We start from the raw sequence: 8,161 nt of genomic DNA, 5'->3' as shown, positions 1-8,161 counted from the left end.
TTGAATCTTCAATAAATGTGGTGTAGAAAAATCTTCAAAGCATAATAGATCAATGTGGGAAAGCATACGCCACATTGCATGGTTGAGAAAAAAAATACCAACCAAGTTTATGATAACTATGATAATGATAATAGCAACCCATCAAATGAATATATAGTAAAAGGCTCCCGACTTTTAGAAGTTTAAGGCTCATGATGTGGGGTATGAAGCCCACGATGTGGCATCTTGTGAATTGCCTTGCGAAATACTACTGAAAACGGGCCCACGACGTAAGATTTGGAGCCTCACATTGTCAGAACTGGGTCATTCAGAATGTAGATTGTAAAGACTTTCTCTTTCAAGTGACATGTATCCATTGTCTAAATTGCTTAAGACTATTCTAAAACTCTATTTTTCTTCACATTTGACTCATTGCTAATCTTATTTCTCTCTCGGTCAACCCCACACTTATGAAAATTGTGGGTCTCGAATCTCGACTCTAATAACGACACAACTTAACTCGTAAACGCTATCGTATCTCTAATTCTCTACCTTTTTGCGTTTTCTATCACTAAATTATGTCAATAAACAACCAAAAGATATGGAAAGAAGAAGCATAAAAATCTTAAAGTACTGTTACACAACCAAATCAAACCAAAATAAAAACAAACAAGACAAAAACTCAAAAGAAATAAAAGGATAAAAATTAATCATCATCCTCCTCATCATGTGCTCCGCTCGTTCATGCTCCCTCTCCACCCCGGCTCCGATAGTCACTCCATATAGGACAGGTTGGATAATGATCTCTTAAGTTAGGTGGTTGCTCAATGTTAAACTGTCAGAACATGTTTTCCACAGTTCCCCCAATCCAGTTCATACTTAAAGATAATTGGTCAAAATAACCACCCATAGCTTCTTCTCCAAAATTAGCTCCTCCCATGGGTGCATTATGACGTACCGGATGTCCTCTCTCACGACGCCCTCTCACATTCCTCCTTCCTCGCGGTCGCGGCTGCTGTTCGGGATCCTCTTGTTGTTTCTTAACATACTCAACATCACTATTTGGAATACTCCAATGTGTACCCATATTGACCACCACCCGCATGGTTTCCAAATAACCCAAAGAAAATCCATACCTTTTCTTGCATGTAAGAGTCCTAGTGATTCCAGGAATGATGACTCCGTAAGAACATGCCAAATGAGTGACAAAATGGCCCCCACATATCGGGCTCCCAGCCCGAGAACTGACCGCATGCTCGACTAAGTAACTTGCCAAAAAGTAAGGAATAATGCAACAGATTTTCGGTACCAAGATGGTACACAAAAAGAAAAAATTGATTTTTGTAACTTTGTCCCCGTGCTTTTTATAGTGAATCGAAAAGGCGATGAATTGGTGAATCAAGTGATGGATTGGGGATTTAATGTTGCTTTATGGAGGTACACCCAAATTGAAATTTCCTATAACAATGTTACTCCAAAATTCATACCCTGACATACCCCCAAAATATTCCCGTAAAGCTCCCCGTAAGAATGTACAAAAATATTGGGTTCATTGTTTCATGAGCCTCATACAAACCTATTCTCCATGCAAATTCAACAAGGCTACATTCCATGTATTCCCCTCCTAAACAAAATACTAAAGCAGGAGGGAAATTTGGGTTGTCTATATTTTCTTGGAATACCACAGTTGAGAAACACTCCAGACACAACTCCTTGTAAACCCGTTATTGAATTACAAACAAATTACTCCATCCTTTATACGTGAAAGTAATCTCGTTTCCCACAAATATTTTGGTGCAAAACGGAGTCAACCTGTCAAGCAATCCCACCTCCCTTAACTTGTTCCAGTTTATGATTTGGGCCACAACAAACTCTCGACTTTGGAGCCATCCAATATGTTAGTATACTAATTATACACTTCACGAAATATGTTAGTAGGGAATACATAAAAGGGGTGAAGGTTTGAGACACAACCTTGAGCTTCCTCAACATTTCTTCTCGGAGCCATAACTCTACAAGAATAGTAAAACAACAAAACCCAACACCAAAAACCATTAAATATTACAGAAAATAAAATATTGCCATAGTCCAGTTCCCACGTTGTGGGAACAAATTCACATCGTTGGCTTGTACGAAGCCACTTCACCTTGTGCTTCCAAAATCGAACCAATTTAAGTGTAGAATAAGTCCAAATAACACATAGGGTTTTGTCTTATACTTATTCTAAGTAAAATCAGAGACATGCAAGATGAATTTCATACAAAATCATGGGTAATGGCAAATCCTTTATATATGAGTAAAAATCCTAACCCCTAATTATAAAATCGGTCATAATAAAGAATCAAAAACATGATTTGTTTACCTTAAGTGAGGATTATGTAAGAGAGAAGGTACGTTGTAGATGATATAGCTGAAATCGAGTGGGGGGGGGACCAAAGGTTTGAGTTCATGTCAAAGTCCCAAGCCGGTTCATCTAGTAATGGACCCAAAGGCAAGTCCAGTTCCGCTGCTCCTCTTGTTTCCGACCAAAAGGAGGCCACTTGCTTTTACTACAATGACAAGGGGCATTGGAAACGAAGCTGTCTGAAATACTTGAAAGATATCAAGGATGGAAAGGTGAAGCCAACCGCGACAGGTATTTACACTATCCTATCTAAAAACTCATCATATTCTCATTCTTGGGTCCTTGGTACAGGATGTAGTTTTTACATTTGTTCTGATTTTCAGGGGCTAAGAAGAAGTGAGGACATGGAGCATGGGAGAATGAACTTGATCATAGGCAATAGAGTATCGTCACCTGTTACCAAGATTGAAATTTATAAATTAGTGCTTAGTAGTGGGTTATGTTTAGATTTAAATAATTGTTGCTACTCGTCAGAAATGACATGAAACATCATTTCATTTCATGCTTTATATGGAAAAGGTTTTAGATATTCTTTTGATTATGAGAATGGATCTATTTGTGCTTAAAAAATGGTGTATTTTATTTTGAAGCTTTACTTTGTGATGGTGTGTATGAAACTATGATGGTTGTAGACAATTTAGGTAGTAGTGTTTTACAAATTGAGTTATCCAATGGTTTAGACAAAGCATGCTTGTGGCATTGTCGTCTTGGATACATCAACAATAAACGCATTACCTAACTCCAAAAGGATGGAGTATTGGAATCATTTGACTTAAGGACTGATGATACATGCGAGTCTGGTTTGCTAGGTAAGGTGACAAAATCACATTTCACTGGTTCTTGTGAAAGAGGTGAAGGATTGTTGGATCTCATACAGACAGATATGTGTGGACCCTTCAGATCCACCACATGGGATGCAAATCGATTCTATGTGACTTTTACTAATGATTATAGCAGACATGGTTATATCTACTTAATCAAGCATAAGTCAGAAACCTTTGAAAAGTTCAAAAAATTCAAACAAGAAGTCAAGAATCAATTGTGCAGGAAGATAAAAATGCTTAGATCCGACTGAGGAGGTGAGAATCTTAGTATCGAGTTCCATGACTACCTCAAGGAATGTGGAATAGTTTCACACCTGAATCCTCCTAGAACACCACAACATAAAGGTGTGTCTGGGAGGTGTAATTGAACCTTGTTGGACATGGTTCGCTCCAAGATAGTCGAGCTTCATTTCTGATCTCTTTCTAGGGGGTATGCCTTAAAGACTGCCACCCACATTCTTAATCTTGTCCCAACAAAGAAGGATACCAAAACACCTCACGAAATATGGAGGAGGAAAGTTCCCTCGTGAGGACATATCAAGGTTTGGGGTTTTGAAATTTTTGTTAGACGAGAGACTCACGACAAGGTTGAACCTAGAAGTGAGAGATGTATTTGAAGGGTTTTGGTATACTACAACAGCCTATGGTGCACATACAACCCTAAATGCCTTTGATCTATGTTTTCTCTAATTATACATGCAATATTGTTTCCAAAGCATTAAGCCTACAACTAGCATGGAAATGACATAATCAACATAAAATTAAGTTATGGAGTTAGTAGCTTGTAGAAATTTTTGAGATTGGACTTTAAGAACTTAGTGCCCCAAGTGTTGCACCTCAAATGTAGGGCCGGTCCAGACGGTGGGCGACCCGGGCGACCGCCCAGGGCCTACGACTCGAGGGGGCCCAAAAATTCTAGAATATATTGTGTATATATATAGCTTTTTTTATCTATATATTTAATTAGGGGGCAAAATTAGTCCAATATCACATTAGCCCAATAACCCAACAAATTAATAAAATGGGCCGCTTACATCCTCACTTGATGTCGCTGTCTCGCTGAAGCCCTGAAGTGTATAACGTGATTCCAATTTTGGTGAATATCAAATAGGAACGAGACTAAGGAAGGTAGCGGGAACGTGGGAAATCGAGATTAGGGTGCCATATGAATCGGTAGGTAATTGAATCGACCCGACGCCTCACCTTGATTCTGTCATATTGAATCGACGATTTTCTCTCACGATCTTAAATCTCTAACGACTAATTGTCTCTCAAATCTACATAATACATCTCGTTTCCCGTTTCCGGTTTCACAATTCTCACTGTCTCACGATTCTCACTTTGTCTCTCAGTATCACATGTCTCTCTGCTAATCATAAACTGATTGAGTGATTGATAATCACCTAATCGGTTGATTTCTCATCTTCTTCTGCCACAGTGCAAGTGTCCAACTTGCGAGTTCATTGAAGATTTGAGGAAGGCTAAAATCGACTATTGGATTCAAGGACAAGGACACCACTCACCAGGTAATTGTCTAATCAATTTCAATCTCTTAATTCTCATTCAATTCGTTGGTTTCATACTTTCATTAGATTCAAGTAAATTAGATTCAAGTAAAGCTGTAAAGAGGAATATAAAGAATTAGGGAAGCAAATTTTTGTTTCACTAATTTAGGAAAATTTTGTTTCTGATTTTCTGTATCAAATTGCTTAGTAATTCAGTTTCAATTTGCTTCTGACTTTATTTTTACTTTATCAGATTCTTGTCTTCATAATTTATCATGTTTTGCTTGTGACTTTATTTTTCAGAATTACAGCTTTAAAGTTCAAACCTTCAAAGTATTACACTACTAGATAAAGTTTTTTGTTTTTGTTTTTGAGTAAAATGGAATCAAAACACACCAAGGACAAAGGAGAATTTTGAGAGAGAGTATTTCTTGCACCAAAATCGGCTCATGGAACTCCAAGGATCACTAGTGTGTCTAGTCCCTAATTTTGGATGCTAAGGGGCTTCTTATATAGTGTGTCAAGATTCGGGTTAGCACCATGTAAACCCTAATGCCCATGACCTTCCATATTCCTTAGGCTCCATGGGTTTAAACCTCTATGGATCATCCATGGGTTGTCACATGGGTTTAGCCCAACCTAAAGAATCATGGATCATTGGCCCACACCATAAGAATGAATGATTTACCAAATCAACCCCTTATATTTAATTAGTCTCTTTTGATCACAAAACTAATTCCAAATTAATTCTTGATCAATACTAATTAAATAATAATATGATTTCATATCAATATATTATAAATTATAATATATTAACAAATCATAAATAACCTTTTATCAAAAGTTCATCCTATCGAAGTGTCTTGGTGATATGTAACCCAAATTGACCATGCTATTCTCGGGTCAATTACATACAAATTATAGTTATGGGCTTAGACACCTAAGCCAACAGTCTCCCACTTGGATAAGTCTAATAATTATTATTGCAAGTACGACTCCACAACCTGACTAGCAATCGTAGCTCTTAAAAGCCGTATTCGAACTCAGACCTAGTCAAGGACACATCCATTAGATAAGGGATCATATAATCCTCCATTATAGATATCATATGGACATGAGACATGGATTATAATCATTCTCTCTGTCAATTTGTTGTTTCCCGATTTTTGATTTATGACGACTGACTAATTGAAAAAATCAAGTCAGTCCAGGCTTGGCCAAGCACTTAGAGGTGTCATCACTGATTCATCGAGGGGCCCACATATATTGCTTTTATCCCTCTAAGGGTAAAAGTAGCGGATAAACTTCAACCCAAATGTTTGCTTGTACTTATTCATCAAATTACACACAACAATATGTTTTATAACATCCAAGTTACTGGTGCTTTTACATATGTCAACGTGCAATCGACTCACAACTACAACTCATATGTCTCTGTTTCAAGAATATAATATATTATCGTCTCACAATCACTCGTGATAAAATCCATGAAGTGATTAAGATGATCGTGGGTTGAATCTAATACTCGAATCTAATTCCAGGAGTACTCATGAACACTGCAGCTATGTCTAAAACACCTAGACAAACTACAGACCCATTCATGACAGTCTTGCCTCAATACCTACTTCTAAAGTATAATCGACTGTGGACGGTTTGAATAACCTAGTTATTAAGGAAGTCAAAACATGCAAAGTGAAACACAAGAATAATATTAATCCTATATGGCCCTAAAACTTTTGAGTCCCATATTGATTACCATGACAACCCGAAATTTTCATTCGTACAAACCCTACACTCCAAAACTTTAATTTAAAGTTAAATACTTTTCTGCTAAATTTTAGCCGGTTTAAAGTCCGTTTGAGTATTTTTTTTAATTATTCATGAATCGAGCGGATAAAAGGAAGTGATTTCTAGAATATCAGGATAGCAATGGAACAACCAACACCTTAGTTAGGTGTTCACGGCCAAAAAAAAGGAGTTTGGGCCGTGAAATCCCATAAGGCCGCAAACTCCTGCCGTAGGCATGAGTTTACTCCCCATTTCTTTCATTTCTAACTTCCAAACTCAAGCACACTTACCATTCTCTCTCAAGTAGCATCCCGTTGTTCACCTAATCTTCCAAAAACGTAAGTGTCTCTTAAATTGATTTTTTGTTATAATCTATCATCTAGTGTTTATACATCATTTCATCAATTCATTATTGATTTTCAATTATATCTTCAAGTGTTCTTCAAAACACCAAGAACACACACTAGTGTTCTTGGACCTTAAACACCCAATCAAACTTCTATCTTGTAAGTACACTTACCCTAGCTTCTTGTGTGATTAATATGAACTTGTTTACACTTGAAAAACAACAAGAAACATAAGATCAAAGGATTTTACGGCCAAGGGATGTTCTTGGGCTGTAAACCCTTCTAAATGGGGTTAAATGAACCCTAGTCCCTTCCTAAGCCTTAGATGCTAGTCTTGATCCTTCCTTGAAGTGCTTAGGACCTTAAACAACAAAGAAATCATGTACCCATAAGAGTTTATGGCCGTAATCACATAAAGAAATGGTCCTTAGGCCGTAAACTCTACAAAGTGGTGATCTTGTGCCCTAAAGCTTCCTAAGGCTTGAAATTGATCATAGAATGCTTACTCTTCACTTATGAGACCTTAAACCACCAAATGGCACTAAGTACCATGAGTTTACAGCCGTAATCTCATGGGGGAAGTGACCTTAGGTTGTAAACTCCATAAGGAGTGGTCCTTGGGCCATAAACTCCAATGTCATGCCTTGCAATTCTTATATGCAACCCTTTGGTATCAATAGCACTTGAATCAAAGTGTTTTCATGTCCTAGGATGTCTGAACATAGTTAATAAGTTGTTAAATGACTAATTGGATACATATATGTGTTATTATATGTTAATTAGGATCCGTGTGTGTGTTCAAGTCCTCACTTGACACTTAGCATCCTTTATCGATCCTACTATCGCATCACTCACGTCAGGTGAGTTCATACCCCTTAAACTTATCTTTTAAATGATTTTAAATGCTTTTATAGGGGGGAATATAAGTAGAAAACATGCTAGTTATAAGATCAATCACAAGTGATTTATAACTGTGTTTCAAACAAGGATATCATATACTTCAAACTGTGTTTCTAAACAATCTACTTCTAAATTGTTTTATAAACTAACATAAAGTCATTATTTATTTATTGCTCAAAACTCTTTAAATGTATTAGAAAACCTCTTTTCAACTTATATATACTGTCAAAAGCATGTATATATATATATATATATATATATATATATATATAGTTATATACTGTAACGCCCGTAAATCCAGGCTAGTCAATTTAGAGGCAATAGGGGTCGAAAACGACTTTTCGACAAAAGATTATTTAGAATAAATAATCTTAACCAAGTTGTAGAGTATGTCACAAGGTTTCCGTACATATA

This window comes from Lactuca serriola, chromosome 4 (assembly GCF_051521515.1).
Source record: "Lactuca serriola cultivar US96UC23 chromosome 4, Lser_US96UC23_V15, whole genome shotgun sequence".
Taxonomy (NCBI): Eukaryota; Viridiplantae; Streptophyta; class Magnoliopsida; order Asterales; family Asteraceae; genus Lactuca; species Lactuca serriola.
The sequence above is the reverse complement of the archived record's forward strand: the minus strand, read 5'-3'. Positions refer to the sequence as shown.